The sequence below is a fragment of the Chiloscyllium punctatum genome, chromosome 14 (assembly GCF_047496795.1).
Source record: "Chiloscyllium punctatum isolate Juve2018m chromosome 14, sChiPun1.3, whole genome shotgun sequence".
Classification (NCBI taxonomy): Eukaryota; Metazoa; Chordata; class Chondrichthyes; order Orectolobiformes; family Hemiscylliidae; genus Chiloscyllium; species Chiloscyllium punctatum.
Window position 1 is genome coordinate 41,184,593 of NC_092752.1, and position 27,016 is coordinate 41,211,608.

At 39.6% G+C, this 27,016-nt stretch overlaps 2 protein-coding genes across 5 annotated transcripts in view; one reads left to right on the forward strand and one right to left on the reverse strand.

Moving 5' to 3' along the window:
• The window catches only part of idua (alpha-L-iduronidase), a 261,756-nt gene that overhangs the window by 150,200 nt on the left and 84,540 nt on the right, over positions 1 to 27,016 (reverse strand). The window lies entirely within an intron of this gene.
• Positions 25,979 to 27,016, forward strand: part of slc26a1 (solute carrier family 26 member 1) — a 54,081-nt gene continuing 53,043 nt past the window's right edge. The window contains exon 1 of the mRNA XM_072584236.1: positions 25,979 to 26,064. The gene's annotated coding sequence lies outside the window, so the exon portion shown is untranslated. The remainder of the gene's footprint in view (positions 26,065 to 27,016) is intronic.

The following is a 27,016-nucleotide window of genomic DNA, read 5'->3' on the forward strand; positions in this document are numbered from 1 at the left end:
AGAGAGAGAGAGAGAGAGAGGAGGGGAGAGGGAGGGAGTAGGCCAGAGAGAGACAGAAGGGGAAAGAGAGAGAGAGAGACAGAGGAGGGGATAGAGAAAGCGAGGGTGAGGGTGAGAGATGAGAGAGATCAATAAAGGGAGGGGGAGAAAGGGAGTGACAGAGAAAGCTGGGGGAGCCTGAGAGTGAGGGAGAGAAGGAGAGATGAGGAGAGTGGGAGAAAGCGAGAGAGAGAGATGGCGAGAGGGAGCGAGGCAAGAGAGAGAGGGAGAGAGGAGAGATAGGGAGACAGGAGAGAGAAGGAAAGAGAAAGAGAGAGAGAAAAAAAAGGGCGAGAGAGAGAGAGAAACGAGGAGGAAGAGAGAACAAGAATGCAAGAGAGGCAGAGAGGAGGGAGAAGGGGAGAGCGAGAGGAGAGAGCAGGAGATTAGATTAGATTAGATTCCCTACAGTGTGGAAACAGACCCTTCAGCCCAACAAACCCACACCGACTCTCTGAAGAGTAACCAACCCAGGCCCATTTCCCTCTGACTAATGCACCAAACACTATGGGCAATTTAGCATAGCCAATTCACCTAACCTGCACATCTTATGGATTGGAGGAGGAAACCTACGCAGATGCGGGGAGAATGTGCAAACTCCACACAGGCAGTTGCCCGAGGCTGGAATTGAACCCCAGTCCCTGGCGCTGTGAGGCAGCATTGCTCACCACTGAGCCACCGTGCCAGAGAGAGGAACGGAGGGAGAGAGATAGAGGGGAGAGAGAGAAGAGAGTAAGGAAGGGAAAGAAAGAAGTAAGGGAGGGGGAAAAGAGAGAGAGGGAGAGAGAGGAGGAACAGGAAGAGAGGAGAGAGAGAGGACAGAGAGATAGAGAGAGAAGGGGAGGAGAGGAGGGAGGAGAGCAGGTTATAGAGAGAGAGAGAGAGAGAGAGAGAGAGAGACAGCAAGTGAAGTTGAAAGAGAGTCTGAGCATGAAGGGAAGACAGAGAGCCCGAAGGGGAGAGGTAGAGTGAGCGTGAAGGGGGGAGTGACAGCGAGCACGAAGAGGGGAGAGAAAGCTAGCGTGAAGGCTGGAGAGAGCGTCAGTGTGAAACGGGGAGAGGGAGAGGAGAGAAAGAGTCTCTGACTTAAAAAAATGGAATTTACATTGATAGCATAATGCAGATCCAGTCAGTATTTATTAATGAATTACAGCTGTTAGCTATAACAAGCTTGCTGATTTGTAAATGATATTGAGACAAACAATATTCAAGAATCTTTAAGTTCAACTTAAATTTAACTAACATCATGGCAAAACATGTAAAATTACAAGGATCATAGGACAACACAAATACACAGATCAAAGGAATTCCTTCCCGATAGGATCTTGCTGGTTGGGTACAGAGAATAATATTCACCGTCTACATCCCATGGGAATAGGAACAAAGGTGCATATGGTTTTAGTACTACCCTAAACTTTACTCTTGAAAATTCCAGCATGTATGACAAATAGACACAGATCATCAAAATCAAAATAAAAGGCAGGAGTGTATTGGAAGATTTCCCTGGATAAAACATAGAAAGAAGACTAGGTACAGAATTGAGCCTTAGTGAGTTTTGAGGCTCAATTCCCGCTTCGGGCAACTGTGTGTGGAGTTTGCACATTCTCCCCATGTCTGCGTGGGTTTTCTCCGGGTGCTCCGGTTTCCTCCCACAGTCCAAAGATGTGCAGCTTTGGTCACACTAAATTGCCCGTAATGTTACATGCATTAGTGAGGGGTGAATATAGGGGAATGGGTCTGGGTGGTTGCTCTTCGGAGGGTCGGTGTGGACTGGTTGCGCTGAAGGGCCTGTTTCCACACTGTAGGGAACCTAAGCTAAAAATAAAAGATTTGTAGCTTGGGTTGAGGTTTTGGATGTAGGTTTGCTTGCTGAGCTGAAAGGTTCATTTCCAGGCATTTCGTTACCTTTCTAGGTAACATCTTCAGTGGGCCTTGTGCAAAGCAATGCTGAAAATTCCTGCTTTCTATTGAGATGTTTGGGTTGGTGAGGTCATTTCCTGTTCTTTTTCCTCAGGGGGTGATAGATGGAAATGAACCTTTCAGCTCAGCGAGCAAACCTACATCCAATAGAATTGAGCCAGTTAGCCAATCTAGCCTGCTCTGTCATTCAACATGAACATGGTGATCCCCTCTCTCAACACCATACTCCGGTTGTCTCCCCATATGCTTGGATACCTATAGCTTCTAGAAATCTATACAGTGACTTTGTCTCAACAGCCTTCTGTGGTACAGAATTCTATTGAGTAGCCTAAGTCAGTGTTCCTTTGTTTTGGACATCTCAACCAGGGGAAACATCATTTCCACATCTAGTCTGTCTAGCTCTGGTCTTTTTATATATTTTTATATATTCTACTGAAACCACACCCTCAATTCCTCTATACTCCAGTCACGTCATGCCTAGTTGCCTACATGCCTAGTTAAGTCAATTTCTCCTCATAAGGCATCCCAGTCTAGTGAATCTTTGCTGCACTCCCTCTATGTTAAACATCTATTTTCTTAGGTCAGGAGTCTAAAACTGCACACAACAATCCAGGTGTGGTCTCACCATTTGCTGCACTAATATTTCCTTGTTCCTGTGTTTCCACCCTCATGAAACGTAGGCCTACAAACTGTTTGCCAAACATACTTGCTTTATACATATCACATTCCACTCATCACCATTACTTTTAGTCTTCACTATCTGAACAACTTCCGACTGACCTCCCATGTTAACCTCCTGTAATCTTGTACCCTTACACCAACTCAGCATCATATCACTCATGAGTCACAAAAGCTTCTCTTCACAAAGCACCAAAACTTGAAAATTCTCATTATTGTTGTTCTCAAATTGTCCATGACAATGATCATTGCTATTTTGACATCTGTTCGAGCCACAGAGCATTCCCAGATATATGTCCATAAGATTCCACGAGCTTGAGTTGAGTTTTCTAGATATTAATCACTCCACCAATGACTGTTCTTTCAATTTCTGAGGGCCCAAGCCCTGAAAGTTTTTCCTGAAAACTCTCCACCTCATTTCCTTCTTTAAGATACTCCTCAAAATCTACCACTTTATCTCTTCATCACCGCATGGACTGCAATGTTTCAAGATGGTTAACATCATCCTCTTCACAGGCACCGAGGATTAGCCATATATCAATGCTGTCTTTCTCAATTACACAAATATCACAAGAACAATATTTTAAAATATGTGTACGTAAAACAGATTAAAGGCCTAAGCAGAAATACTTATTCCTAAAACCAGACTTTTTACATTGTATATACAGCATTCACTTAGAAACTTGATTTCCTCTAGCATATTGCTCCCTTTGACAATTATGATTGTAAATTGCGAGGCCCAAATAGGTTTCAAAACACACAGCATTAAAACCAGCAGCTTCTTCTCCATTTTTACTTCATCTCAAACTATTACAACAAAGGCTTTCAAAACAGAATTGCATAAACATTTGAAAAGAAAAGAAAGAGATTCAGGTCTACACCACTTGTTATATCTTGCCAACCAGAAAATTAGCTAGTTTGTCTACTCTTTAACCATTTTATTTAATCATAAATCGTGGGTCCTCCACTTGGAATGGTCGTTTCTCATTGGAATGTATGTATTCTGTTTCCTGAGATACCCCTTATATATCTGCTATTGAATCTCTATTGACCTATCTCTTAACTAATTTGCCCAGTTCACTTTAGCTAGCTTTGCTTTCATTGATATCATAGAATCATCACAGAATCCCTAATGTGGAAACAGGCCACTAAACCCACACCGACCATCTGAAGAATATCCTATCCAAACCCAGTCCCCTACCCTATTTATTACTCTATATTTCCTCTGAGTAATGTACCTAACCTAGACAACCCAGAACACTGGACAATTTAGCATGGTCAATTTACCTAACCTGCACATCTTTGGACTGTGAAAGGGAAACCAGAGCAGCCAGAAGAAACCCTTGCAGACACAGGGAGAATGTGCAAACTCCACACAGACAGTGGAACTGAACCAGACTCCTTGGCACTGTGAGGCAGCAGTGCTAACCACTGTGCCACCATGCTCTCATAACTGTCTGTTTTAAGTTTAAAATACCAGTTTTGAATACTCTTATCTCTCAAACCGAATGTAAAAATTCACTCATATTATAGTCATTGCTACCTAATAGCATATTCACCATATCATGAATAATTTGATTAGGGATAGTCAACACGGTTTTGTGAATGGTAGGTTGTGCCTCACTAACCTTACTGAGTTCTTCGAGAAGGTGACAAAACAGGTGGATGAAGGTAAAGCGGTTGATGTGGTGTATCTGGACTTCAGTAAGGCATTTGATAAGGTTCCACATGGTAAGCCATTACGGAGTTTCGGGATTGAAGGTGATTTAGCTGTTTGGCTCAGAAATTAGTGAAAGAAGACAGAAAGTGGTGGTTGATGTGAAATGTTCATCCTGGAGATCAGTTACCAGTGGTGTGCCACAAGGATCTGTTTTGGGGCCACTGCTGTTTGTATTTTTTATAAATGATCTGGATGTGGGCATAGAAGGATGGGTTGGTAAATTCGTGAATAACACTAAGATAGGCAGAGTTATGGATAGTGCTGAAGGATGTTGTGGATTACAGAGCGACATAGATAACTCACAGAGCTGGGCTGAGAAGTGGTCAATGGAGTTTAATGCGGAAAACTGTAAGGTAGTTCACTTGGGAATGAGGAACAGGAATGCAGAGTACTGGGCTAGTGGTAAAATTCTTGTCAGTGTAGATGAACAGAGAGATCTTGGTGTCCTGGCGTCCAAGGGCAGCGTGGTTAGCTCTGCTGCTTCACAGAGCCAGGGACACAGGATCGATTCCAGCCTTGGGTGACAGCCTGTGTGGAGTTTGCACATTCTCCCCGTGTCTGCGTGGGTTTCCTCCGGGTGCTCTGGATTGCTCTCACAGTCTAAAGATGTGCAGGTCAGGTGAATTGGCCATGCCCATTTGCCCATCGTATTAGGTGCATTAGTCAGAGGGAAATGGGTCGGTGTGGACTTGTTGGCCCGAAGGGCCTGTTTCCACATTGTAGGTAATCTAATCTAATCTAATCGTAAATCCCTGAAAGTTGCCACCCAGATAAGGTTATTGAGAAGGCATATGGTGTGTTGGTATTTATTGAGTTTCGGAGCCACAAGGTCATGCTTCAGCTGTACAAGACGCTGGTAAGGCCGCACCTGAGTATTACATGCAGTTCTGGTCACTGCATTATTGGAAGAATGTGGAAGCTTTGAAAAGGGTTCATAGGAGATTTACTAGGCTGTTGCCTGGTATGGAAGGAAGGTTTTATGAGAAAAGGCTGAGGGAACTGAGGCTGTTTTTGTTGGAGAGAAGGTAGTTGAGAGGTGACTTAATTGAGACATACAAGATAATCAGAGGGTTAGATAGAGTGGACAGTGAGAGCCTTTTTCCTCAGATGGTGAAGGCTAACACAAGGGGACATAGCTTTAAATTGAGGGGTGCTAGATTTAGGACAAGTATTAGTGGTAGTTTCGTCACTCAGCGTAATAGGGGTGTGGAGCGGCCTGCTTGCAACAGTAGTAGGCTCGCCGACATTAATGGCATTTAAATGAGCATTGGACATACATATGGATAATAATGGAACGGTGTCGGTTAGATGGGCAGCAGATTATTTTCATAGATCGGCACAACATCGAGGGCCGAAGGGACTGTGCTGCACTGTAACATTCTATGTTCTATGATTCCATCTTATTGCACAAGATCAGAACGAATATAGCTTGTTCAGACTCCAGAAAATGGTATTCTGAAAAACTACAATGAAAATCCTATTAACTCCTCTCTAGGCTCCCTTTACCGATCTGATTTTTCTAATCTCTGTGCAGTTTAGAGCACATTACGCAAATACAGTTCGTCCCAATGGTAAGCGTCCCCATTTCCCGAGTACTGGTGGTAGTGCCCGATAAATCAGAATCAAAATCTCCTGCCGCAGCCTTTGAACCACATACTCATTTCTCAAATTTTATTTACTCTAAGCCAATTATGGCTTAACTAATAATTCAGACGTTATACCTTTGAGGTCCTGTTTTTTAATTTGGTACCTAGCTCCTCATATCAATGATTCAGAACCTCTTTGTCCTGCTTGTGTCATTGGTACCAACATGGACCACAATGACGAGATTCTTACCCTCCAAATGTATATTCTTTCCCAGTCCTGAATAGATGCCCTAAACCATGACTTCTCCAGCTCCTGATACTGTCTGGCTTGCTGCGTTTTTCCAACTTCCTGCTTGTCTATACTGGGCAGCAACATAACCATCTGGAATCTTGCTCTTTGCTGCAGTATACGCAGTGTTAGTCCTCTTCTCTCTACTATCCTCAGCTACTACTACATTTCTTGTTGCTCCTGCACTTGAATAACTTCCTGTACCACTATATCATGGTCACTGAACTCATCCATCCTGCTACCTTCATTCACATCGAAACAGCTTGATAGAAACTCAATGACTAAGGCTCATGCCCTCTGGATCCCTTTACCAGCCTCACTCAGTTACACTCTCCCTTCCCTGATCAATGATTAAATCAGAAATACTATCCTAAGAGCATGACTGCCTTCTAGAATAAAGTCTCAAGGTAACTGCCCTTCCCTGATGTCTCAGAGTCTATAGATCAGTCTCCAGTTCCTAAACTCTGAGCCAAAGTTGCTCACGCTTCAAAAACTTGCTACAGATGAGTATTCCTTGGATCACACTGGCATCCAGGAGCTCCCACAAGTTGCAGTCATGGCATAAATTATCCTGCCATCATTAATGGGTTTTAATTAAATTTTTTAGTTATTTTATTCAATAATTAATTAAAATTGTTGTGATGGAACATTCCTCCCACTCTCTTGAAAGATTACATCTCTAACTACATTCTATAAACTCAACATCATTCTGGACAAAGCAGCTTGCTTGTTCAGTACCTCGGCCACTATCTTAAACATTCACTGCATCAGTTACTGACACACAGTGGCATCAATGTGACTCATACACAATGTACACTGCAGTAATTCATCAAGCCTCCAATAACAAAACAATCCATACTCACAATGATGACCACATAGAAGAGCAAGGAGAGTAGGCAAATGGGAAAACCATCATCTGCCAGCTCCCCTCTCAGCCAGGCACTTGGAACTACACTGTCATGCTTTATTTGTCAAAGTCCAATAAAACATCTCAAATTGCATTGTGCAGGTAAAAAAGCAGATTCATCACCACCTTTTCAAGGTCAATTCAGGATGAGAAAAAATTTCTGGCATCGCCTATGTCAGCTATTTTCCAAAAGCGTTCACATCCTTGCAAACCTTTTAAACTTGATCATTTAATTTAATATCATGACCACCCTACAGCCATACCTTTATAATGGTCATGTTATTTCATATATTACTCAATTTATCTATTATCCTGACTATTTCTGCACATAAATCATGCATTTGGGTAAAATAATAATCACCTATTCCACTATCTTAATCTCATGATATAATTTAACATTTCTTTGACTCACCACTCCTGCTAATGATCTTAGTTATTTAGTTATCCCTTTCCCTGAAATATCTACATTTCTGTTAAACCACATGTTTCCTTTGTTTAATGCGGAGCCCTTCCCCTGATTTATTAGGTTAAAGTCCTTAATTACCCTTTCTACTGGAACTTTGACAGGCCAATTAAAATGGTGCATAGAAATCTTTCGTTGGAATCCTTGAACTTCTGAATCTAAAATAGAACATTGCCAAGATTAGTTGCCTCTGTTGTAATCAACAAGCAATAACTGGTATTTTTGATAAGAACTCTACTATAATATCGAATGTTTCTTAATTGACTCCTACATGTTGAACTTTTAAAGTGTTGGAACAAAAAGTGAGGAAGTTATTTATTAGCCAGTTTTCAACTTCAAAGTGCTTTGCTTTGACTGAAGCATAAGGGCCAAAGCCTCACAAGCATTTGGACATAGTCAAACTAACACTTAAGAATAGAGCTGATCACTACATTTTTGGAGGAGCTGCTAAAAGAGATGTTACATGAGTGTTTTGGACATTACAGACCCGATACACCAAAGAATTGGGAATTCTTTCAGTGTTCCTAGCCAACACATATTCCTCACCAACACATATTCCTCACCCAACAACGTCAAGACAGAATAGTGGTCATTTTTCTGTGTCTCAAGTGGCTGCTGTATTTTCCTACACAAAAGCAAAATCATTGCATTCACTGTAAAGGGCTTTGAGAATCTTGTGGCTATATCAGATCACACAAATATTACAGGGAGTTATTCCAAGCAGAGATGTTTTTGATAAAGAGCAAAAACATCCTTAGGAGGGGAAAAAAAAAGACACCCAAAGCTAGAACTCCCTAAATGAGTAAATACACTGGAATTAAAATAAAAGAGAAAAATACTTACGAAAAAGATCAGGTGTGTGATTCAGGGAGAATCAAGAAGTGCAAAGGTAAACAGAAAATAAATGAAAATAAAACAAAGAATATCTAAGAAAAATTAGCATGTTACAAAAGGAGAATACTAAAGTGATTACAAACCTATAAAAACTAAAAGGATAGTCAAAAGAAGGTTAGGGTCAATTAAGGACTAAAAAGGAAAACTCTTGTGGGAATAGAGAGTCAAGGTATAACCTAAAGTTAAGGTACCTTGTATCTGACTTTACTGAAGGGTTACTGCCAATGTTACATTGAAGAGGATAGGCAAATTGGATAAGTTGGAAATCAGTTTTTAAGATGGATTTTAATCACTGTCAGCACTCAGTCACTTTCTGCTAATAGGAATGATGTTGTGAAACTTGAAAGGGTTCAGAAAAGATTTACAAGGATGTTGCCAGGGTTGGAGGGCTTGAGCTATAAAAGAGAGGCTGAGTAGGCTGGGGATGCTTTCCCTGGAGCATCGGAGGCTGAGGGGTGACCTTATAGAAGTTTATAAAATTATGAGGGGCAGGGATAGGGTGAATAGCCAAGGTCTTTTCCCCAGGATGGAGGAGTACAAAACTAGAGGGCATAGGTTTGAGGTGGGAGGGGAAAGATTTAAAAGATACCTAATGGGCAACATTTTCACATAGAGGATAGTGCGTGTATGAACTGCCAGAGGAAGTGGTTGGGGCTGATACATTTAAACGCAACCTGGATTGGTATGTGAATAGGAAGGGTTTAGAGGAATATGGGCCAAATGGCACAAAATAAATTTAGGATATCTTGTCAATATGGACAAGTTGGACTGGAAAGTCTGTTTCTCTGCTGTACAACTTCAAAACTCTAAGTCTCTTTAGAGTATAGACTAATAAAAAGAGAGAGGTGGGCTTAGGATGGGAATTCCAGAGCTTAGGACCTAAATGACTGGAAGTACAGCAATCAATTGTGGAGTGTAGTGAATGGCGACAGTACAAGAGGTCAGAGTTACAAATACAAGAGATTTTGGAAGGTTAATATACAAACCAACTATATGTTAACCAAAAACAACTGAGGATACTAGAAATCTTACATTAAAAACAAATAAAAATCTAGAAAACTCAGGTCTGACAGCATCAGTGGAGAGAAAGCAGAATAAACACTTTGGGCCCAGTGACCTATCTCTAGAGGTGACCGTACCTATAAAAAGCTACAATTATAAATTCCTGCCCAGGTTGCACATCATCCTGTCCTAGAAATGCATTACTGTCCTGTCATCAACCTTGGGTCAAAATGCTGGGACTGGGCGTATCTAAACTATATTGCAGTCGTGTAAGAGCTGGCTCAACACCACTGTCTCGATAGCAAGCCACAGTAAGCAATAAATGCTGGCCTTGCCAGTGCTGCCAGCTCATAAACAGGAAAAAAAAGTATTTGTAGTAATTTCTATAATTAGATTATACTCAGAAAACTTAAAACCTTCTAGATATCTGTATGGAATACCAGTTATTCTTGGGAGCACAGCTTGAAAACTACACTCCAAATGGGGAAGCATTTAGTCAGGATAAAAATGCTGAAAGTTTGAAAAATGTCTACACCTTGTAGAGCAGTATAATGAATTTGAATTGGTCCATTCTGAACTCATCTACTCTCCAGAACATTTCCTTGGTTGGCCAATTAGAGGAGAGTGTGGAAACTTTCTTACAAAATACCTTGAACTTTTAAACCCAAAATATATCTTAGTCAAGATTAGCTAGATCTGTTTGGTGTAAACAAGTGAATAGTGATACTAAAGTGCATCAACTTCCTGATAAGAATATCCCCCTCATACTTCCCATCAGAAACATAATTCTTAATTATCTTTCCTAAGTTAACGTCAGAAGGTTGGAACCAAAAGTATTGGGATTAATTATTGACTTGCTTCTTTACTTTGAAGTACCCTGTATAAGTACAAATGTCAAAGCCCCACGATCATTTTATACATGTAATCTCAGTTGACATTTCAATATAGTATTGTATGCTGTACCCATAAGAGTGCTACCCTCAGAATGAGTCATTAAATTTGGGGCCTGGTGCTGAGCTAAATGAGAATTTAAAGCATTATTTAAAGAGAATTATCCAGATATTGAAGACAATATTTTTACCTCAACCAATAATATCAAAACATGGGCATTCAGAATCCAGAAGACAAGCCAAGTTGTCTCACGTGACAGCTTGTTTCTGACACTGGAACGTAGAAGGGTGGTTTGAAGTTTGGGACTTGGGTAGGTTCTGAGAAGCTTCCTCCTCTTAAGTTATATGTTTGCATTGACAGCTATTTTATGACCTGCCATCAATTAAACTGGTGTCAGATTGCCATCCCACCCACTATGTGAAGAGTAAAGTGACTTCATTGAGACAGCCTTTCAGCAACTTCCCTCAGAGAACTTTTCTTTCTGGTTGCTCATTGCTCCACAGAAGGGCCACACTCCATGGAGGACTCACCCTCTGATTGATGGTGCCTGCCTTCCTGGATCTAGACATTAAAATAAATTCCCTTGGTCCATCAAGTCTTTTACAGGGGCGCTGTTTCCTTCTCCTTCCAACCTTAGCAATGGCCACCTCTATCAGTGACATTGCTGGGACTGAAGAGCTGTCAGTCCTTTGATTAGGCTGGCAGCTGTCAAAGATAGTCCACTGTCCTTAATTAGACATAAAGCCCTGTCAGCAGTCTCAGAATTAGGTAACACAAAGTCAAATCTCTTCAGTGCCACCATTTGCAGAAGCAGCTCAACCTCAATATTTTGTTCCAGCACAGGGATCTACAGCATTCTGATAAATTTCAGCCTAGGATTAGAACAGGGATGGGACAGCGTCAGGAGATTACACATTTGAGAGATTAGGTTCAGCAGCTTCTATCTCAGTTGGGAGGGAAGGTTAGAGAATTGGAGCTCAGGATGAGATTGGTATTAATGTGAGGTGAGGTTAATGAGACTGTAATTCATAAAGATGAGATAGATTGAGAGATTACTACAAAAGCAATATTGCTGAGAATATTCACATGCGTAATGGTGTTGGTTCAGTTCTTGAAATTGAATTTCCCCTTTGTTAATTCAAGCTTTCTGAGCATTCACATTTTAGCTCATTAACCTTTTGTGCTTTGTATGCATGATCGCTCAAATCTCTTCATTCCTGCTCAATTCAAGTCTCCAACCACAACCATAATTTTCTAACTTATCATTCTTAGATGAAACTCAAATAGCACATCATCTACCATATATGCTGAAACCATCTCCATTGCTCCCACTCAATGTTGAAACTTTCTAACCATACTTCTTTGAAGAGCTGTGCAATCTAGATTCTTTGTCTCTTCACAATAGCACCCTCCACAGAGAGACTGCACTTTCCTTCTTTCACCAAGATTCACTTCCTCAGAGCATAATTATTTACCTGATTAAAAATAAAACTTGCATTATTTATTTCCTCCCACATTAATGTCTCGAGATTGCTGCTGGAATTTGTTAGATTCTACCTCCAAATTGACAGATTTTTAATTGAGAGATTCATTCACAGGACATGGGTATTGCTGGCTAAGTCAGAACTTACCTATCTATAAGTGCACTGTAGGGGACTGGTATAGTTCCAAGTGAAGATGGTGTGTGACCTGGAGGGCAACTTGCAGGTGGTGGTGCATTGCTGCATTGGCTGCCATTGTTCTTCCAGGTGGCTGTACTTATGGGAAATTAAGTTTAATGAAGGTTCATGAATGGCATATGTACATTCTGGGGTATTCTTCATTATTTTGCTTTAGTGCAAACCACTGGGGGCTAGATTAAACCTTCATGATGGCCAAGTTATACAGGATACAGCTGGCCACAATAAATCAGAGCACTTCTTTTGACAAGAAATGGTCAACTCCCTCAGAGCAGATAAACCATTGAACATAAGAAAATAAGAAATAGGAGCAGGAATAGGCAATTGTTGAGCCTGCTCCACCATTCGATAAGATCATAGCTGATATTTACGTGGAATCAGCTGCACTTACCCTCAATGCACCATAACCCTGAATTCATTTACTTTTCAAAAATCTATCTCTGCCTTAAAAGCATTCAATGAGGTTCGCACTTCATTGGGCAGGGAATTCCACAGAATCACAACCCTTTGGGTGAAGAAGTTCCTTCTTAGTCCTAAATCTGCTAATTTTGAGACTATGTCCCCTAGTTCTAGTTTCATCCGCCATGAAAATAACCTCCCTACCTCAAAATTATGAAGGGAATAGATAAGATAATGTTTCTATAAGATCCCCCCCCCACCCCATTCTTCTGGATTCCAATGAATATAGTCCCAGTCTATTCAATCTCTCCTTAGAAGCCAACCTTCTCAACTCTGGAATCAATCTGGTGAAGCTCCTCTGCATCCCCTCCAGTGCCAGTACATCATTTCTCAAGTAAGACGACCAAAACTATACACAGTACTCCAACTGTGGCCTCATGAGCACCCTATACAGCTGCAGCATAACCTCCTTTTTTAAACTGCATTCCTCTAGCAATGAAAGACAATATTCTATTTTCCTTCTTAAGCACCCACTGTACCCACAAACCAACCTTTTGTGATTCATGCACAAGGACACCCAGGACCTGCTGCACAGTGGCATGCTGCAATTTTTCACTGTTTAAATAATAGCCCATTTTGCAACTATTCTTACCAAAATGGATGACCTCACATTTACCAACACGGTACTCCATCTGCCACACCTTTGCCCAATCACAACCTGTCTATATCCCCCTGCAGACTTTCAGAGTCCTCTGCACACTTTGCTCTCTCACTCATTAATGAACTTACACACTACAGGCTCAGTATCTCAAGGAGATGGTTGATTGCTTCTTATAGCATCACATTAGTTACATAATAGCCACATTGTAGGGAATGTTGAGTCACATGTGAGCAGTCAATGGGTATTTGTAGCAATAAGGAAGCCCACAGTGCTTACAGAGAACATAATGAAGTTCTCCCTCCTAACTGAGCTTCTCTCACCCCTTTTATACAGGAATAAGCAGCCAACTGCGAGAAGTTAGATGTCACCAGCTCCGAGAACATGCTATCTAAAGCTCGGTCACTTTAGCTTTGAGGGTTTCAATTTTAGATTGCCATCTGGAGTAAGAATATTTGTACACAAGTCTGTGAAGTTCACAAGATTGTGAGAAACACCAGTGACTATATGGAACATTATATTTACTTGATGCTCTCATTCTGTAACCTTTGTCGCAATAGTTAGAAACCAAATTTTTCCTTTACATTTGATGTTCCAACCTCTTTCAAGGTATAAACTGACCCATTTGAATCTTGATCTGACATTTGTGATATATATAAATCATTTAGACTTGGACACAGGAGAGCTGATCATTAGGTTCAGATATGGTATGAAAACTGGTGGCGTGGTAAATAGTGAGGAGGCTAGCTTTAGATAGGAAGATACAGACATACTGGTCAGATGGGCTGATCAGTAGCAAATGAAATTCAATCAGGATAAGTGTGAAGTGGTGCACTTGGACAGGTCAAAACAGGCCAGGGAGTACATACTGAATGTTAGGACCCTGGGAAGCACCAAGAATTAGTGACCTTAGTGTACATATCCACCAGTCCCTTAAGAGAATAGGGCAGAGACAAAGTAGGTAGGAAGGCATATGGGATACTTGCTTTTATTGGCCGAGGCACAGTATTTAAGAGGAGGGAAGTGATACTGTAACTATATAAAAACATTTGTTCGGCCACAATTAGAATATTATGTGCACTTCTGGAATCTTTATTATAGGAGAGATGTGATTGCACTGGAGAGGATGCAGAGAAAATTTACCAGGATGTTGCCTCAGCCGGAAAGCTTCCATTATGAAGAGAGATTAGATCGATGGGTGTTGTTTTCCATGGAGCAGAGGAGACTGAGCAGGAAAACGATGGAGATGTGTAAAGTGATAAGTGGCATAGACAGGGGAAACAGAAAAAAAACTTTCCCCCTTGATAGAGGGATCAATGACTGGGGTACAGATTATGGTAAGGGGCAAGAGGCTTGGAGAGGACGTGAGGAAAACATTTTTCACCCAGTCGGTGATTGAAATCCAGAATTCATTGCCAATAAAAGGTAGCAGAAGCAGAAACACTCAACATTTAAGGACAAAATTAAAAATCACAATACCAGGTTATAGTCCAACAAGTTTATTCAAAAGTACTTTCAAACATTTAAGAATTATTTACACGTACGCTTGCATTGCCAAGGGATAGCAAGGCTGGAAACTAGGATTTGAATAGTTAAATATTAGTTTTTGACCACTATAGACTCAATGAGCCGAAGAGCCTTTTTCTGTGCTGTAGACATTTATAACTCTCTCCAACATGCATACTTGATTCAACCAAATCATTTTCTGATATCTTTGTCGCAATTGTCTTTATAGTCTTGTTTGTCTACTTCCTAAATGAATACATTCATGCAAAATTGCTCAGCTTCTCACAGTTAAAACTTTTAGTCACACTGTACATGCTTTTTGTTTTTTGTGATGACCTCCACAATATTGCAACTTGTTCTTTGAGTTTGAATTTTCCATTGGCTCGTGTGGATATTTGTTGCTTTTCTCCACATATTGCAAGTGTAAGGCGTTGACTATTTTTCAACAATGTGGACAGATCTTTCAGCAATATCGAACAGGTCTTAGCTGCTTCTCCACATTGTAGACAAATTCACCTGTTCGCACAAGTTTGAGCTGTAAATGTTGATTTACAAGCTAAGAGCTTTTGCAGGTTTAAAACTTCAAGAGTCAGATTTGCTTAGTAGTTGCACTGCCATGTCGCAGCCTCTTATACTCAAGATGATTATAGCTTTAATTAGATCATCCTTTAGTTGCGTAAATTCACATGTTACAGCAAACTGAGGGAATGGTGTTATGTATTGATCAATGGACCTTTTCTCCCCCCTTTGTCCCTAATATTAAACATGCACCATTCATACATAATGTGCATTTTGGTCTGAAAGCAGAACATCAAATATTTCAAAATTTCTGCTTTTTTTCCCACTCTTCTAAGGGTGCAATTTTGAAACAGTCTCTTCCTAACAGCAGGAAAGGTGTAGGCTCTTGAACATTTTTTGGTATACTCAGCAAGTCCATTGATGTTGCATAATTTGCCACTGTTAATGGAAGAATTCCTAATTCTGACTCATATACCCAGCAATTTGAACAGGAATTAGAATGTGGAAAGCTGAAGCAGTTTTTTTAAAACAATGAAAAGCAAGATCATGGTCAATCAGTGGCAGTTCACAACTCTGTATAAAGTTAGAGTCATACAGCACGGAAACAAACCCTTCAGTCCAACCAGTCCATTCTGAACGTAATCCCCAACTAAACTAGTCCCACCTGCTCTATTTGATGGCTATCTCTCCAAACATTCACATATTTATCTCAATGTCTTTTAATCATTGTAACTGTACACATATCCACATTTCCACTGGAAGTTCATTCCACACACGAACCACTCATAGATAAAAAAAGTGCCCCTCATGTCTTTTTGAAATCTTTCTCCTCTCACTTCATTTGTTTCAGTCAATTGAAAAAATCTGAGTTGACATTTCAAAAGTCTGGCCTTTAAGTCACGATTCGTAAATACCAAGGTTCTCTTTCAACTTTCTGTTCATTAAATTTTATCAGACCCTCTAGTTTGACTTCTAACATGAAGTGCTTATCTGTATTTAAATGACTAACAATCACAGAGAACAAACCTGATCAAGCATTTTTGTCCAAAGTCTTGATAGTTTCCTCCGTGCATTGTCCCTGTTAACTTGATATCTTTATTTAAATAGTAAATGCGACGAGATTAGTTTAGGATATCCGGTCGGCATGGATGAGTTGGACCAAAGGGTCTGTTTCCATGCTGTACAGCTCTACTACTCTAAGTCAACCTGCAGCGAGACATGTAAGATAATTTAATACTGAGAGATGATCTAGTGTGAACACCCCACACAATATTTCCCCAATTATAGCCTTGCTCTTTATGCAATTTCTAATTTCTTTACTTTTTGCCAGTTCCTAACCCATGGACATGTGGTATCGGAATACCTACTGACCTCAGTTTGTAAAGGAACTCGTGTGGCATGTACCAGAGATTACAAAAGGCACTGAAACAAGCAGGTTTCCTTCATCAATCATCAGTTTGGAATACTATGTCTTCAAAATTGTCAGATTAATTAAGGTTGTTTTTTTTCCCAAAAGCAATGACCACTGTCAATTATTTGGTTGTTTTTACATCAGTTATCTGTAGCTATGCTTTTTATTTCAACCCTGGACACTCACTTAAGTATCTCTTCTGACAATATGTTTAAAGTATACAACACAGCAATATGTTAACATGTGGACTTTATTGAAGAGTTCAGGATGTTTGCCTACAATGGATGCACCTCATGATAGAGGTCACTTGACTACATTAGATTGGGACAGTAGATGATTGCCTTTCAATAAAACAATACTAATCTTCATTTTCCAGCCCCAGTAATTCACACAACTAATAAAAATTTTCAATCTAATTGTCCAGCGCACTCTCTCAAGCCTGTGACTTATAATGGATTTAGTAGTCTCTCATCTAAAGATATCTCAAAAAATTCTGTACAGTCAGATTGCAAACCAATTTATGATCGGGGAAGAAGGAAAATGTTGTAAGATTTATGTTGTGGAGAAGAGAATTTCAAACATGCTCTGAGGGAATCAGTGTGGCAGACCTGAATATTAATCAGGGTGCTTTAGGGTGGAATGTGCGATTGTGAGCGATTGTGCTTTATCAAATAAGCTGTGAAGGGATTGGCTTTCATAGTCGGCAATCCAACAACCGAAATATGTTTAACGTTACTCATCATCCCTAATCGTAGAATGAAACAGCAAAGGAAGTGGTGATTCAGTCCTTTCTGATTCTGCTGCGTCTTTGAAAAAGCTGTTCAATTAGTTCCACTCCAACTACTCTTGATCATTGGCTCTACCATTTCTTTCCTATTCAAGTATTTATCCACTTCCTTTTTGAAATGTCTGATTAAATTTGCTCCACCGATCTTACAGGCCATGCAGTGCAGATCTTGGCAAAAGAACTAGTTGTGACACAACGCAAAATACAATTACACAGACAGTTGTTAAGATAGTAGTTAACAACCTTAAGCTCATGTTCTTGAATTGTCGACCTTTCTGTTGCAGGGAACAGCTTCATATATACACTATCAAAACCCTTCAGGAGTTTGATTCATGACCAAAACTCCAATTTGTATCTCTGAAGAGGCCAACATTGGTTTCTTCACACAACTCAAATCCCTCAATCTTGTTACAAAAAGGCTCCTCTACATAGTCTTACTAAACCAGAACTGGCCATGACACTACCTTTCTAAAGATTTAGCATCCTTGCTTTTATGCTCAATTCCTACCAGAATTCATCTAAAAAGTAACAGATGTCTTATTTAAACTTTAAGCTTATCATACCATCTTCAAAGATTTGGGTACACACACATAAAAGGTTTTGCAACTCTAGCACTTCTTTTACATCACACCAGTTGGTTCATATTGCACTTCCTCCTCCTTTCTTTTCAAAACGCATCACTTCATACCATATTGAATTTTTTTTTCTTTTATCCATAAGGAGTGGACTTGGCTGATTGGACCAACATTCATTACCTATCTCTAACTGCCTTTTTGAACCAGTGCAGTTCTTTTGGTGTAGGTACACTCACAATCCTGTTGTAGAAGGATTTCCGGGACTTTGATCCAGCTTCACTGAATCTGAATGATACAGTAAAAGCTTGGAAAGGTTTATCAGTTCACTTGAAAAACAGAGCCACAGGAAGAAGTGTTCCAAATATTAAAAAGAATCTTTGAATCTGACACCTTAAAGCTACAAGTACAAAGCTACTAGATGTGGAATGCATTACACTTACAGTGATTCTTAAATTTTAAAAACGTTGCATGCTTCTGAAGCATTGATAGGTATTGTGGGAAACTTTAAAAATGTTTCCCATAAAGTTCAGCCAATACAAGAAGTCGATTTTTCTTTAAATGAAATGTTTTAACCAAAGTTTTAAAATCTCTGTCATCCTGTGACTAGTATACCAATACTTTTACTTTATTCCACTGAGCATTCAGGTATATTTGATGGTATAAGTAATAAATCAAGGTGGAATTTGACATTATGACAAGAATGTTTTACCCACCACCTGTGTTCACCTATAACTATCTCACATTCCGCTCCACTCCCCACCCAAAACCCTCTCTGACCACATCCCCCCCTCCGCTCCGCTCCACCCTGCCCCCCCCCCCCCACACACACACACACACACACCGTCTGCATCTCTCCTTACCCCCACCTCCGCTCCTGAAGAAGAGTTATACCCGAAACATTGACTTCTCCACCTCTTGATGCTGCCTGGCTTGCCAACCTCCTGCTTGTCTACTTGCAATGTTTTACAGTAGACAGCTTTTATTACTAATCTGGTGGTGTGGTTAGCACTGCTGCCTCATGACTCCAGCCTTGGGCGACGGTCTGTATGGAGTTTGCCCATTCTCCCAGTGTCTGCGTGGGTTTCCTCTGGGTGCTCTGGTTTCCTCCCACAATCCAAAGATGTGCAGGTTATGTGAACTGGCGATGCTAAATTGCCCATAGTGTCCAGGGATGTGTAGGTTAGGTGTATTAGTAATTAGCGATTAGGTTAGGTGCATTAGCGATAAATGTAGAATGATGGGGAATGCGTTTGGGTGAGATACTCTTTGGAGGGTCAGTGTGAAATGTTGGACTGAAAAGCCTGTTTCCATACTGTAGGGATTCTATGATTTTATAGCAATGACTGGGAAAGAAATCTCATTGTCAGGACCAATTTTCTGTAAACTCTAATAATGCTGAAGTGACCAAACTGTGATAGAAACTTGCTTGTTAATGCAGTTAATCTTTGAAAATCACAAGAAACATTTACTTATGCAAGTAATTCAAAACCCTGAGGGGTCACTGAAAACACATTTTCCACAAAAACCATATACTGTAAATGATTATTCAATAATTTACATGTTAGTAGTTAAAGAACAATTTCTGCTTTATTTATATAGGAAAAAATTGTGACATACAAAAGGAATATTCTATAAATGTTACAGAACTATTAAGGTCTGCGAGTGGTGAGGGATGACAAGATTATCTTGCATTGTCATCAAATTTACTAGACACAAGAAAAAGCAAGACATTCAATGTGACAATCTACATTTCAGGTAAGCAGTTACATTTATTTCCAGGCTATTTTTAGACAGATAAATAAAGTGTTGTAAAAGATAAATCAGAGGAAGAATTAAAGTAGCTCACATTAGGCAAAACTTTGATTAGCTACAGTACAGAAATAGGATGCAATAAGAACCTCAAATACTATGCTGAACACTGATGTATTAATCAAACAGAAAGCAGAAGACCAAGGACAAATCTGACAAAGTAAAAAGTTGGCTCTGATTTTATGTACTGAATGGGTATTAAAATAATTTTTCTTTTGAGGGCTCTTGAGATATTCTCAAGAGCTCGTTTTTGATTTGTGCGGACTATCTTTTGGTTTTGAGGGGCTCCTTTTCTATTCTCACTGAATGACAAATAAACATTCAGTAACATGAACGCCCATATTTATGTTGACATGTGATTTTTGGACTCTGACAGAATCAAAATTAGAGAAATTCATCAACATCTTCAATAATCATTTACCCTCTAACAAACTTAAAGGCAGAACATAAAAAAGAAAACATTTCTTAGATAGTATTTTAAATTGGCATTAGACAACATGTGTAAGTTAGCATCAAAATAACTTCTACACAAAATGTCATCCCCCTAAACACACCGTCACAAACTTATGAGGTCATGGCAAATGAGAAAACAAAATGATGAGGTCACATTTAATTGAGTCAATGTCACAAATCTGTAAGACATTAACAAAGCCACTACCATTTTTAATGCATCTTAGATCCCAATCTCAATTTTATATTTAACAATTGACAGTGCTCATTACAATAGGTTTTCTTCAGTTACTAGCTCTGGAATATAAATGCTCCACATTCATTTGCAAGGATCTTGCCAATGATTTCATGTTTTCAGTTTTCCTGACCCCTATTTATTAGAATATGCTTTAATGTCAGGTTTAAACTTGTTTTCTCTCCATTGCAGCCTCCCTTCTTACTCAAACTTCTTGCAATCTTCTCTTCATTTGTCAATGCCATATAGTTTTCCTTTCTCCTTTTTTGTGCCTCTTCCTCCTCCTTGCAAGCCATCCCATCCACTTTTCAATTGCTTCCTCATTCCCCAATGTCCTTGCATCGTACCTCGGTCACCCAACAACTCCTTTCAGCTTGACTTTCCTCCCCCAGGATAGAGCAACGAAACCTCCACCCCAGTAGACAGGCCTCCTGACAGATAGCACTACCTACCCTCAGGCCCACTCCATGCCTAACTGCCTCAGCAACCTTGCTGGAGATCAGAGTTGAAAAGTGTGGCACTGGAAAAGCACAGCACGTCAGGCAGCATCCAATAAGCAGGCCTTGCTTGGCACCCCCACTTTGAGTTCCTGATCTCATTATAACCGGATTTCAAACAAAAGAGCAGAATTCTTGAGGTGAGGTGAAAGTGACTACCCTTGAAATCAAGTTTGCATTTAGTGAAGAGTGGCATTAAGGAGTCCCAGCAAAACTGGAGTCAATGGGAATCAAGTAGAAAACGCTGGAGGTTGGAGTCACACCTGTTAAAACAGAAGATGCTTTGGTCATTGAAGAGTCATCTCAGCTCCAAGACATCTCTGCAGGAGCCCTGCAGGGTAGAGTCCTAGGCCTGACCCTCTTCAGCCGTGAATTGGATCAGTTGAGTGGGTGCTACTGACAAGATAATAGGCAGTAGGTGCAGGAATAGGCCATTCGGCCCTTCAAGCCAGCATACCATTCATTATGATCATGGCTGATCATCCACAATCAATATCCTGTTCCTGCCTTATCCCCATAACCTTGATTCCACTATCTCTAAGAGCTCTACCCATCTCTTTCTTGAAAATATTTAGAGACTTGGCCTCCACTACCTTCTGGGGCAGAATATTCCATATACCCACCACTCTCTAGGTGAAGAAGTTTCTCGTCAACTCTGTTCTAAATGGCCTACCCCTTATTTTTAAACTGAGTCCTCTGGTTCTGAACTCACCCAGCAGCAGAAACATGCTTCCTGCCTCCAGAGTATCCAATCCTTTAATAATCTTATAAGTCTCAATCAGATCCCCTCTCATCCTTCTAAACCCAAGCCCAGTTGCTCCAACCTTACAATATATGATAGTCCCACGATAGCCAGAATGTCCTTCCTCAAATTTGGAGACCAAAACTGCACACAATACTCCATGTGTGGACTCACCAGGGCCCTGTATAGCTGCCGGAGGACCTCTTTGTTCCTACACTCAATTGCTCTTGTTATGAAGGCTAGCATGCCATTAGCTTTGTTCACTGCCTGCTGTAACTGCATGCTTGCTTTCATTGACTAATGTACAAAAACACCTAGATCTCATTGTACTTCACCTTTACCTAACTTGACTCCATTTAGATAGTAATCTGCCTTCCTGTTCTTGCCACCAAAGTGGATAACCACACATTTATTCACATTAAACTGCATCTGCCATGCACCCATCCACTCACCTAGCCTGTCCAAGTCACCCTGTATTCTCATAACATCCTCCTCACATTTCGTCCTGCCACCCAGCTTTGTGTTATCAGCAAATTTGCTAATATTACTTTTAATGCCTTCATGTATATCATTCATGTATATTGTAAACAGCTGTGGTCCCAGCATCAAACCTTGTTGTACCCCACTGGTCACCATCTGCCATCCCAAAAGGGACCCGTTTATCACTACTCCTTGCCTCCTGTCAGCCAATTTTCAATCCACGTCAGTATTTTGCCCCCAGTACCATGTGCCCTAATTTTGCTCACTAGTCTCCTATATGGGACTTTATCAAAGGCTTTCTGAAAATCCAGATACACGATATCCACTGGCTCTCCCTTGTCCACCTTCATAGTTACATTCTCAAAAAATTCCAGAACATTAGTCAAGCACAATTTCCCCTTCATAAATACATGCTGACTCTGATCTATCCCATTACTGCTATCCAAATAAGTCATAATTTCATCTTTTATAATTGACTCCAGCATCTTTCCCACCACTGACGTCAGGCTAACCGGTCTAGAATTCCCTGTTTTCTCTCTCCCTCCCTTCTTGAAAAGTGGGACAACATTAGCCACCCTCCAATCTGCAGGAACTGATCCTGAATCTATAGGACATTGGAAAATGATTACAATGCATCCACGATTTCTAGAGCCACTTCCTTAAGTACCCTGGATGCAGACCATCAGATGGGCAAATGGAATTTAACATAGATAAGTGTGAGATCTGGCATTTTGGAAAGTCAAATCAAGGTAGGAATTTCATTATGAATAGTAGGGCTTTAAGGAGTGTATTGGAACAGAAGGGCCTTGGAGTTCAGGTGCACGGTTCTCAAGAAGTGAAGTCACAGGTAGATAATGCAGTGAAGGCGGCTTTTGGCACACTGGCCTTCATCAGTCAGGGCAATTGGGAAGTTGGGAAATTATGTTGCAGTTGTACAGGATGTTAGTGAGGCCACACTTGGTATATTGTGTTCAGTTTTGGTCACCTTATTATAGGGAAGATGTTATTAAACTGGAAAGAGTGCAGGAGAAATTTACAAGGATGTTGCCTGGACTCAATGGTCTGAATAATAGGGAGAGGTTGGACAAGCTAGAACATTTTTCTTTACAGCTTAGGAGACTGAGGGAGGGGTATCTTCTAGAGGTTTATAAGATCATGAGAAGCATGGATACAGTGAATGCATTCAGTCTTTTTCACAGGGTTGGGGAATCGAGGACTAGAGGGAATCACTAAGGTTAGAGGGGAAAGAATAAATACGAATCTGAGGGGTAACTTATCTTTTTAAACACAGAGGGTGATATGCATATGGAATAAACTGGCAGTGGAAGTGGTTGAGGCAGGTACATTAACAACATTTAAAAGGCATTTGGACAATTACATGGAGGGACATTTTGGCTGGCATGGACCAGTTTGGGCAGAAGGGCCTGTCTTTATGCTGTAGGTCTCTGACACAAATTTTCAAAAACATCATTTGTCTTGTGCCTTGTTGAGTCTCACCAACTGTAATTGCAACTGGTTAAAAAGCAACTGGTTTGATATGAAGCGTTTTCATCATACCAGGGAAGTTATAACATCACATTTTACAGTACTAATGTGGGGAATAATTCTTAGCATTTTATCTTTCTTCTCTTGAATTCAATTGAGTAAGATCTGGTTTGCAAGTGTACCGACAAATTCCTTTATATTTTGCATTCTTTTAAAAGTTGATTGTGATTTAGCCAGAATTACCAGAGTAAATTGTCACATGTATTTACGAGTACACAATATAACTGCTATTCTTGTGAAATAACAATAGCAGTTACCTTCAGGTTAAAGTATTCCCTTTAGATAACAAAAAGGTTGTATGACATGGAACTTTCCTCAAATTTTGACCACACTGATTGCAGAAGTTCACAATAACATGGAAGAATTTTATATACTAACTGGCATGATTTCCTTGGATTTACACCTTAATGGGATGGGAGAACACAGAAAATAAGAATGGTAAGCACAAGTAGACCAAAGAGCCCAATGAGCTTGCTGTCATTCATTACGACCATGGCTGGTCTGGTGCTTCAACCCCAACTTGCTCCTGCCCTCTAACCCATATCTCTCAAATCCCTGAAAGAGTAAAAATTCTTTCTATCCAAGCCTTAAATGCATTCATTGATGGAGACTCTCAATACTCATCACAGCTGAAAGATCAGCTCCTTTTCCTGAGACTGTGGCCCTTCTCTCCATGTTTTACCAATGCAAACAAACAATCTCTCAGCATCTAGTCTACCAAGCTCCTACAGAATCTTAAACATTTCAATGAAATCACCACTACTTCTTCTAAGCCCTGGAGAACTAGACCAGTTTGCTCAGCATTTTATTATCGGACAATCCACTCATCACCAGGATAAACTTAATGAACCTTTGCTGCAACACCTCCAAAGCAAGTAAATATTTTCTTAAGTGAGACCAAACTGCAACAGTACTCCAGACATGGTCTCACCAAAAAGTTGTACAACTTTAATAAGATTTTTTTAAACATTTATTTCTGCATTCTAAATTTCTATGTAATAAAAATACATGTCATTTACCATCCTAATTGCTTGCTCTTGCTGCATGGATCTTTCTGCAATCATTGCACAAGCACATCAAAGTCTCTTTAAACATCAACATTTAGGTTTCACACCTTGTGAAAATACATTCCACTTTTCTTCAAAATGAATAATTTGATACTTCTCCACATTACAATTGATCAATCAGCCATCTTGTTACTCATTGACTTCATCTTTCCGTATCCCTTTGCAGCTTTTTTGTCATTACTAAAACTTAGCTTTCTTGCTAGCTTTGTACCATCAGCAAATATCGAAAAATGATTGTTTATTAATGCAGACTGTAAAAAGCCAAGGCCCAAACAGTGGCTGTAATACTCCGTCGTTATTCATAGTTTACCAATTTGAAAATGCTCTACTTTTGCATCCTCTCTGCCTCCTGCTCATTAGCAAATTTTCTATTCATGTTATAATCTACTCCTTAAGATACCTATTATCATACTGTACTGCATTTTATCAAATGCCTTTTGAAAACCCAGGAATACAACATCTAACGGTTTCTCTTTTTCTACCTTACTCGGTACATTCTCAAAAAACCTCAATAAGTTTAGCAAATCAGATTTTCCTTTAGAAAAACTGTTTCCATGTTCTAATCATACAATGCCCTTCTTAAACGTACAGCCCATGTGTTTATTTGATTAAGCCATACACTAGCAGTAGAACTCTTGGTAAGGTCATTCAAGCCAGAACAACAAATCAATCTTTTGGTGTGAGTTTGACAGTCAATGAAACAGTATTTCATAATAGCAACAATACGAAGACAAAATGAGTCTGCTACAGATTTGTACATGGAAATATCAACAGTGAATACCATGAACCATTGAATGCAAGGCAAAATGATATTTCAATTTGCTGCGAATATCAATCTGGACAGATACCAGTGGAAAAAATGTGTTGTTACTTTCATTAATCAGATAACAGGTGCACCTTACTTGAATTCCTTAAATTAGCCGTAACTTTTCTACATCCATAAAACATCAAAGGGATTGAATAGCAATCTCCAAATTAAAACATGTGCTTTTACCTATGTTAGGTTTTTGGTGACAGTTAAAAGTCATAAAAATACAGAGAAGACTTTTGTCCAAGTGATCTGGTGAACAAATATTACCTGTACTTTCCACTTATAAAACTAACCCCAAGCAACCAACCTATTAAATAAGTAATCAAATAAAAAGGAGTGGCTGATTGCTATCAGGACAGTTCACGTAAGGCACTGCATTTAGCCATTCGAGTGTTGATGGACAAGTTTTAACTTTACTTTCTGCCACACTTTACATTTTAAAAAAAAACTGAAACCAATACTAATCTTGACATGTTCTGAAATAACAGAAAACATCCAAACATTGGTAAGTGGATATAAAATTATATTTTCATTAAAGGAAATACTGTAAAACAAAATGGTTAAATGTTCTGTTGAGTTAGTGTGTTTAAAATGTATGAAGATTCTGCGCTATAATAATTCATCAGATACACGGAGGACATTTGAATGATCTGCAAAAATTGCATGCAACTAATGTACAGGAAAAGTAAAGACAATGACCAGCGATCAGGAATATTTGTGAATGTTGAACAGTTTATTTTTCCTTTAATAAATGTGCATTTTCACATTTGCACATTCACAATACGCAATTCTAAATGATGCAATATTTTTTACTTTCATTAATGCTGGTACTTATCAGAAAAAAAGCTGGAATAGTTTTGCATGTATTACTTTAATCATCAATGGTTACACAGTTGCCATCAGGCTAGCTTTTGATTCTATATTATACTGAATTTAAGTTCCATGACAGGATTCAAATTCATGTCTCTAAATCTTTGCCTGGGGCTCCAAATGATGAATCCAACGACATTACCAAATTACCACTGCCTCCCCATACTTTATTAAGACTTCATGAATGCATTTACAAACGGACTACACAATGTAAAGTGATCCACGTTTCATCGGAACATAAGAATTTTCTGATGAACTCTTATTAAACTCACCTTCTGCCATTCTATTTGTTGCAAAATACCTTAATAATAAGATTGTTTGCTAGTCAATCAAATAGTGACAAGCAGACCCTAAAATAACAGAACAATGAAATTGAAGGATGCCTTTATGAACCATAGGTCAAAAGTTACTTTTTTTTATTGTAAACATTGTATATCAAACTACAAATTGTTCTTTCACTGTGTCCCAAAATGCAATTCTCTGAACTGAATCAGATCTGAATTTGAATAATCGATATTAACTCCACCATCTCTGTCAGAAGTGCGTTTCAGAGATTAACTGTTCTTTCACTGAACTATGAGCAATGA